This window comes from Bison bison, unplaced genomic scaffold (genome assembly GCF_000754665.1).
Source record: "Bison bison bison isolate TAMUID 2011002044 unplaced genomic scaffold, Bison_UMD1.0 scf7180017864476, whole genome shotgun sequence".
NCBI lineage: Eukaryota > Metazoa > Chordata > Mammalia > Artiodactyla > Bovidae > Bison > Bison bison.
The window spans coordinates 1982039-1988488 of record NW_011495037.1 but is presented as its reverse complement, the minus strand read 5'-3'; positions in this window follow the sequence as shown (position 1 = coordinate 1988488).

The window sequence follows — 6450 nt, the reverse complement described above, 5'->3', positions numbered from 1 at the left end:
AGAAACTTGGTGGGGTGCGTTGGCTGGTTCTGGGATGACACATGCATGCGGGACCATCGGGGGGATTCCTGATGGACAGAGAGATCCAACCATGTCCCAGAGAGCTGGAAGGGCTGAGGCTGGAGGAGTGGAGGCAGTAGCCAAGCAGAGAGCTCAAAAAAGAACCTGTGGCAAGAGAGGAAGGATTCACCCCAAAACATCCTCCCTGTGCCTGTGCTGGATGGGGGGGGATGTGCAGACTGGTTTGGCAGACATGAAAATGTAAGGCTTTAGGAAAACCCAGGACGAGAGGAAGCCAACTGTGTGGGGATATCCCAGGGTACAACGTGTGGGCTGAAAGAGGACTGTCTGACATGCTAATGAGTGCCTGGATCTGGGAGGGTGGGGACGGGAGGATGGTAGGGAGGACCTCTGAGGAGCTGGTAGGCAGATGCTGGGCTGGGGAGGAGCTTTGAGTTGGGGAGCAGAGTCTGGAATAGAGAGGGTTTCCTCAGAATGTTCCCACACACATTCCACTTGCCACCAAAGGGTCAGGATTCAGCTGAGGAACCTGGGATCCTTTTCCTGAGAAACAAAAGCGGAGGATGGAGAAGGGAGGCAAAAGTTTCCGGCTTCCCAGACGGGACAGGCTGGGTTACCAGGGGTTTCTCTGGGAGTGGGGGAATGGAAAAGAAAGTATCGCTCATCCTTGGTGACACATTTAGGCTGTCTGCCTGCACGGTGGTGATGACACACTCCTGGCTGCACGTGCAAGCCCCTCTGTCCCACACAGGGACAGTGGCATGTGTGCCAACTCACTGTGACACACTTACCCCTGCACCCTTACCATCAGTGACAGCACCACTCCACACTGACGCTGACACACGGTGTCATCCCTCATGGGCAGGAACACACAGGACATCCATCATCACACAGACATGGTGACATGCCCCAGAACTTTTGCACCTGGCACGGTCTACATAAAGGGCACCCTCTGTCGCTGCACAGAGCACACCCTGCATTCAGTTCAGTTCAGTCGCTCAGTCATATCCAACTCTTTGCAACCCCATGGACTGCAGCACACCAGGCCTCCCTGTCTATCACCAACTCCCAGAGTTCACTCAAACTCATGTCCATTGAGTTGGTGATGCCATCCAACCATCTCATCCTCTGTCGTCCCCTTCTCCTCCTGCCTTCAATCTTTCCCATCATCAGGGTATTTTCAAATAAGTCAGTTCTTCGCATCAGGTGGCCAAAGTATTGAAGTTTCAGCTTCAGCATCAGTCCTTCCAATGAATATTCAGGACTGATTTCCTTTAGGATGGACTGGTTGGCTCTCCTTGCAGTCCAAGGGACTCTCAAGAGTCTTCTCCAACACCACAGTTCAAAAGCATCAATTCTTCAGCGCTCAGCTTTCTTTATAGTCCAACTCTCAGATCCATACATGACTACTGGAAAAACCATAGCTTTGACTAGATGGAACTTTGTTGGCAAAGTAATGTCTCTGCTTTTTAATATGCTCTTTGGGTTGGTCATAACTCAAGAGTCTAGCTGCATATAATACCTGTGCCTTACACCCAAACCATCACCCCATGCCATTATCACATTCTACTGTAACAACAACCCACTAAGCTCTACACAAAATCACACGCTCACACCAGAGTCACTTCAGGTCAGAAGGGGTACACCACCACACATGGAGACAGACCCACACCTGCCCTGCTAGCCCTGTATGCCCCCACAGGGATGCTGCCCACTCCCACCTGCACGGCGTCCAGAAGTGGGCACACACACACACACACACGCAGCTTTGAACATCCGCGGGTTTGCCTTTGTCTGTGTCACTCCATGTTGAAGGAGAGAAACTGGGACCCTGACCTCATAGCCCGACAGTGATGGCACCCTAGCCTTATCAGGGACAAGAGGGGAGGCACTCACCAGAGGAGTAAGGTGGCCTAGAGCCCTTCCCTGTGCACCACCCCCACAGCTCTGGTCCTCCTCTGGCATGCAGCCATCCCCTCAAACCAAGACCAACTCTGCCCCTCCAGGCTCCAGTTAGGAATGGCAGGATGTAGAGTCAGCATCTGGAGCATTCAAATGTCTCCTTGCACTGACCAGCTCATCTCCTAGCGGAGGTCAGGGCCAGCTCAGCAAGACCCTCCTCATCTCCCACATGGCAGCCAGGGTGTCCTTTGGACAGAGGCAGCTGCAGGGAAGAGACGGGCTGACCTTTGGACAAGAGCCATTCTCACTGATCACATTTATAGTCTCTGACAGCTGTCACTCCTCACACACTGTCCCTCACTCCTCACACAAAGTACTGACATTCGCTCTCTTAACTGGCTTCTTAGTGAGCATTCGAGACATGCACATGATCATTTTTTAAAATCTGTTCAAACCTGGCCCCCTGCCCCAGCCCACAGGGCTCATAAATAGAGTAGAAATCCAACACTAGCCAGGGTTAGACACCTTAAGCAGAGCCGTATTCATATTTTAGCAGGTGTCTTAGAAGCTGTCTACAGAGCAGGCTCTGCAAGGCCCAAGACTCAGGGTGGGGTGGGGACTTCAGCAGGCTGGGTTAGAGATGCAGTAGATGAAGGACACGCTGACAACCCACATGACATGAGGACCCCAATCCGAGTGTGAAAACTCATAGCAGGTTTTTCTTTTTTCAAGCGAGAAACTGGAGAACAGGGAAGACGATAAATGTCAATGTAAAAAAAATATATCGGCAGAGCAAAAGTTACATTTCCATAGGCTGTGGGATGTGTCAGAAGAGAAGCAGCCCAGCTTGGTGGAAGGCCCCTGGAGCTCAGTGTCATGCCGTCATGGGCTGGAGTCTTGGATCTGCCCCAAACTCACCGTATCTCCCTGGACCTTGCCCTCTGTATCTTGAAAATAGGGGTCTGTGTGAACTAGAGGAGAGAGCATACTTTATGCAAAGCACCGAAGTGAGCACCTAAGACATAATTGGGGCCTGATGGTCATATGATTAGCAATAATACAATCAGTAGGAAATGTTCACAATATTTAGCAACATTTTGGCAATTATAAAAGAGTGTTTGGGAACCATGTCTACTGGTTCAGTGGTGACACTGAACGTTGTCCACTGGTACAGTGGTAACAGGAGCAAGTGTTCATCTTTTTACCATCTTTTTTTGACAGGAAGTGGCTAATATCATGTCTTAATCATTCAAAGGACAAAGCCACCAAAACTTGATTGAGCTGCCCTTTTATTCGCCAGTAAGATTTTCTGCAGCTAGACATGACTCATGTCAGCTCATGCAGTTTTAATAGGCTCATAGAAACTTGGGCTCAAAGGGGGTTTTAGCTGTCACTTACCGCCCACCTGCTATCTTCTGGGGATAGGGAACTCAGCACCTCACATGGGCAGTCCATACTATAGCTGTACAGCTCCAGCTGGCAGAAGGTTCTTCCTCCTAGAGCTTCTGTTGGCCTTCCTTTACCTTTCCCCCATTGCCCCCATTCTGTCATTAGCACTGGTAAAAATGATAGTTCCTTTTTTCCCTTGCAATGGTCACTTATTCATTCAACAGCCATTCTTTAGCGCCTGCTTTGCCAGGGGCATGCTAAGTGCTGGAATTACAAATTGAGCAAAACTTGCCAGTCCTTGAAGGGCTAATCCCACTTAAGAACCCTCTCCTCCAGGTAAAATGCATCCTCAAATCCCTCAACCATCTCTCATTTAACCTGATTTCCAGACACCCACCACTTAACCACTCTGCTTCTTTTCTAATCATATTTGAGCCTACTAAAATCTATCTTAAAGTGTTGTGACCAAAATTGAGCTTAGTATTTTTCTGAAGGCTAAGTTGGATTTTTAGCCCAGCTTAGTCAACATCCATGTCAAAGGCGATGCCCACTGTGGAAAAAGCCAAATTGCAACTAGAGTGCTGCCAGCCAGATCCACTCGCTGAGCTTCTGTTCTAGGAGAACAGGGAAAAAGAGGGGAGCGGAGAGAGGAGGACTATGACTCTTGAAATGACAGGATGTCAGATCTCTTGGCCCAGAACTCCCCTCCAGGCATTAGTGGCAAGTCTAAGTCACTCTAATCAAACAACCTCCCCTCTGCCCCCTCCATTAGTGTCTGCCTCTGAAAAAGGAAGAAAAATCTTAAATGAGCCTGCTGATGGGCCAACACAGCATGGAATGGAAAACTCAGCCATAAAGGAAGGGACTCCCCTACACCCAGTCTCACAACCTGAGATAAGCTTTAGAAAGTGACTCCGTAGGTGAGGAAGGTAGGTCTTCCAATGCCTTCTGGTGTGTGTGTGTGTGTGTGCATGGCGGGGGGTTGGGGGTGGGGTGGGTGGGGTGGGGGGGTGGGTCCTGCATTTTGAGGTCTTTGCTGTTGACATAAATAAAGGAATAGTCCCCGTTTATTGGAATAAAATCAGGCCTCCTGCCTTTCCCAGATCCTGCCCTTCTGCCGCTCTTACTGCTCCCTTCTTGGAAGGAAGCCATCCCCTACAGAAGCAGGAGTCATCTCCACTCTGACATAACCCTGATTGATGCATAAACTCCAGCAAATCTTTCAAAGGCCTGGTGCATGGCCCCTCCTCTCTGAAGCCATTTTCCTACACATGGGGCTGGATTAAAGGAAGCGTTTTAGAGCCAAAAGATGCAAGCAGAATAGAGAGGCTCATAAGGAGAGAGTCATAAAGTGAAAAGATGAGTGTGAGGAGAGGAGGAAAGAAAGACTGGGGTGGTGGGGGGGCATATGTTGTCCTGCCTCTTGGTAGTTCCTTTTCTTCCCTGGGCAAAGGAGAGAAAATATGGCCTTCCAGAATAAACTTTGCCAAAGAATTCCTTATTCTTATTCTTCACAGAATATCAGATCTAGAACGTCTTAGCAACGGCTTCCCTGGTGGCTCAGAGGTTAAAGCATCTGCCTGCAATGCGGGAGACCTGAGTTTGATCCCTGGGTTGGGAAGATCCCCTGGAGAAGGAAATGGCAACCCACTCCAGTATTCTTGCCTGGAGAATCCCAAGAATGGAGGAGCCTGGTGGGCTACAGTCCATGGGGTCACAAAGAGTCGGACATGACTGAGCAACTTCACTTTCACTTTGCCCAAGGTCCACAGCAGTTTTGCAGCAGTGTTCTCCCTCTGGGTCCACGTGGAATGTTCCTTACTGCCTATGGAGGCCTTGCCCATATGATCCATCCGTTTCCTGAGTGCTCTCATAACAGGACAGGATGTGGAGGGGCTGCAAAGATGATCTGACGGTGGTCCTGTCACCCTGTAGGAGCTCACAGGCAAGAGACAAGCAAACAGAGAAACAGGGGTGTGCTTGGGGGTTGAGCGAGTGCTGAGGCAAGTGTGATCAGTTCTGCCTGGAGGAATCAAGGTGGGCTTTCCTGAGCAATGGATCTTGGATTTCTGCTTTAAAAAAAAAAAAAACAAAACACCCTCCCTCCGTCTCCTGACTCGCACTACCCCTTGGAATATTGAAGGAGCAAGCTTGCCGTCCGGAGAGCCTGGCCGGGATAGGCAGCTCTATCCTAAATCCCTGCGGGAGGGATTGCTGGGGTATCTGGAGGAGAAGGTGGAAGGGGGAGGTGGAGAAGGAAGGAGAGGGGAGATTTCTCTATTTTAGGAGAGGGGAAAGGAGGGAGAATGGGAAAGGGAAACGGAGGGGGAGGAGGAAGAGGGAGGGAGGGAGAGACGGAGAAACGGAGAGAGAGGGAGAGAGGGGGAGAGAGAGATTTGAATTTCCCATCTGGAAGGGGAGCGGTAGCACGTCAGGGCCTGGCTGACGGGCGTGATTGGAGGGCGCCTCCGGCAGCCGCCCGCGGCAGTAGCCGCGGCCCCAGCTCACCGGGCGGAGTTGCACGAGGCGGCAGTGGGAGCTGGAATCGCAGAAGGAACTGCCTCGCTGAGTTCGGCCGGAGCCCTGCAGTGGCTCAGACGGTTGCGAGGACCGCCAGGTCGGTGCTGGCCGCGGGCCGGGAGGGCGGAGCCGGGCTGTGGGCAACAGGGTCTGGGCTCTCGCCTCGAGGCCGCAGCGCAGCCCGGGAAGCTGCGGAGTACCGCTTTCGGAGGGACAGCTCCCCGCGACTACCCGGGCGCTGGAAACGGAGGCTGCGCGGCCGCTGCAGGGACCCCCCGGGCGCGCTCGCGGTGGTGCTGAAAGGACAGCTCCCCGCGAGAAGGGGACGCCTGCAGGCGGAAGGGAAAGGCAGTGAAGCGCTAGCCAACTGGGAAGGAGGGGTGGGTCCCTGAGCCAGAGACCCTCGGGCAGAAGCCCAAAACTGCCCGGCTCCCAGGGAGCCAGGACCGCCCCGAAGGCGGCGGGCGACTCAAGTCTGAACCTAGAGAACAACTTCGAGCTCTTGGCGGAGGGATGGGGGCACGTCAATCTAAGCTACTTTAGATTTGTGGTTAACCTGGAGACAGCCAAGGCCCTCTTCGCCCAGGAAGAGGGACTACACCCCCCCCCCCCCCCCCC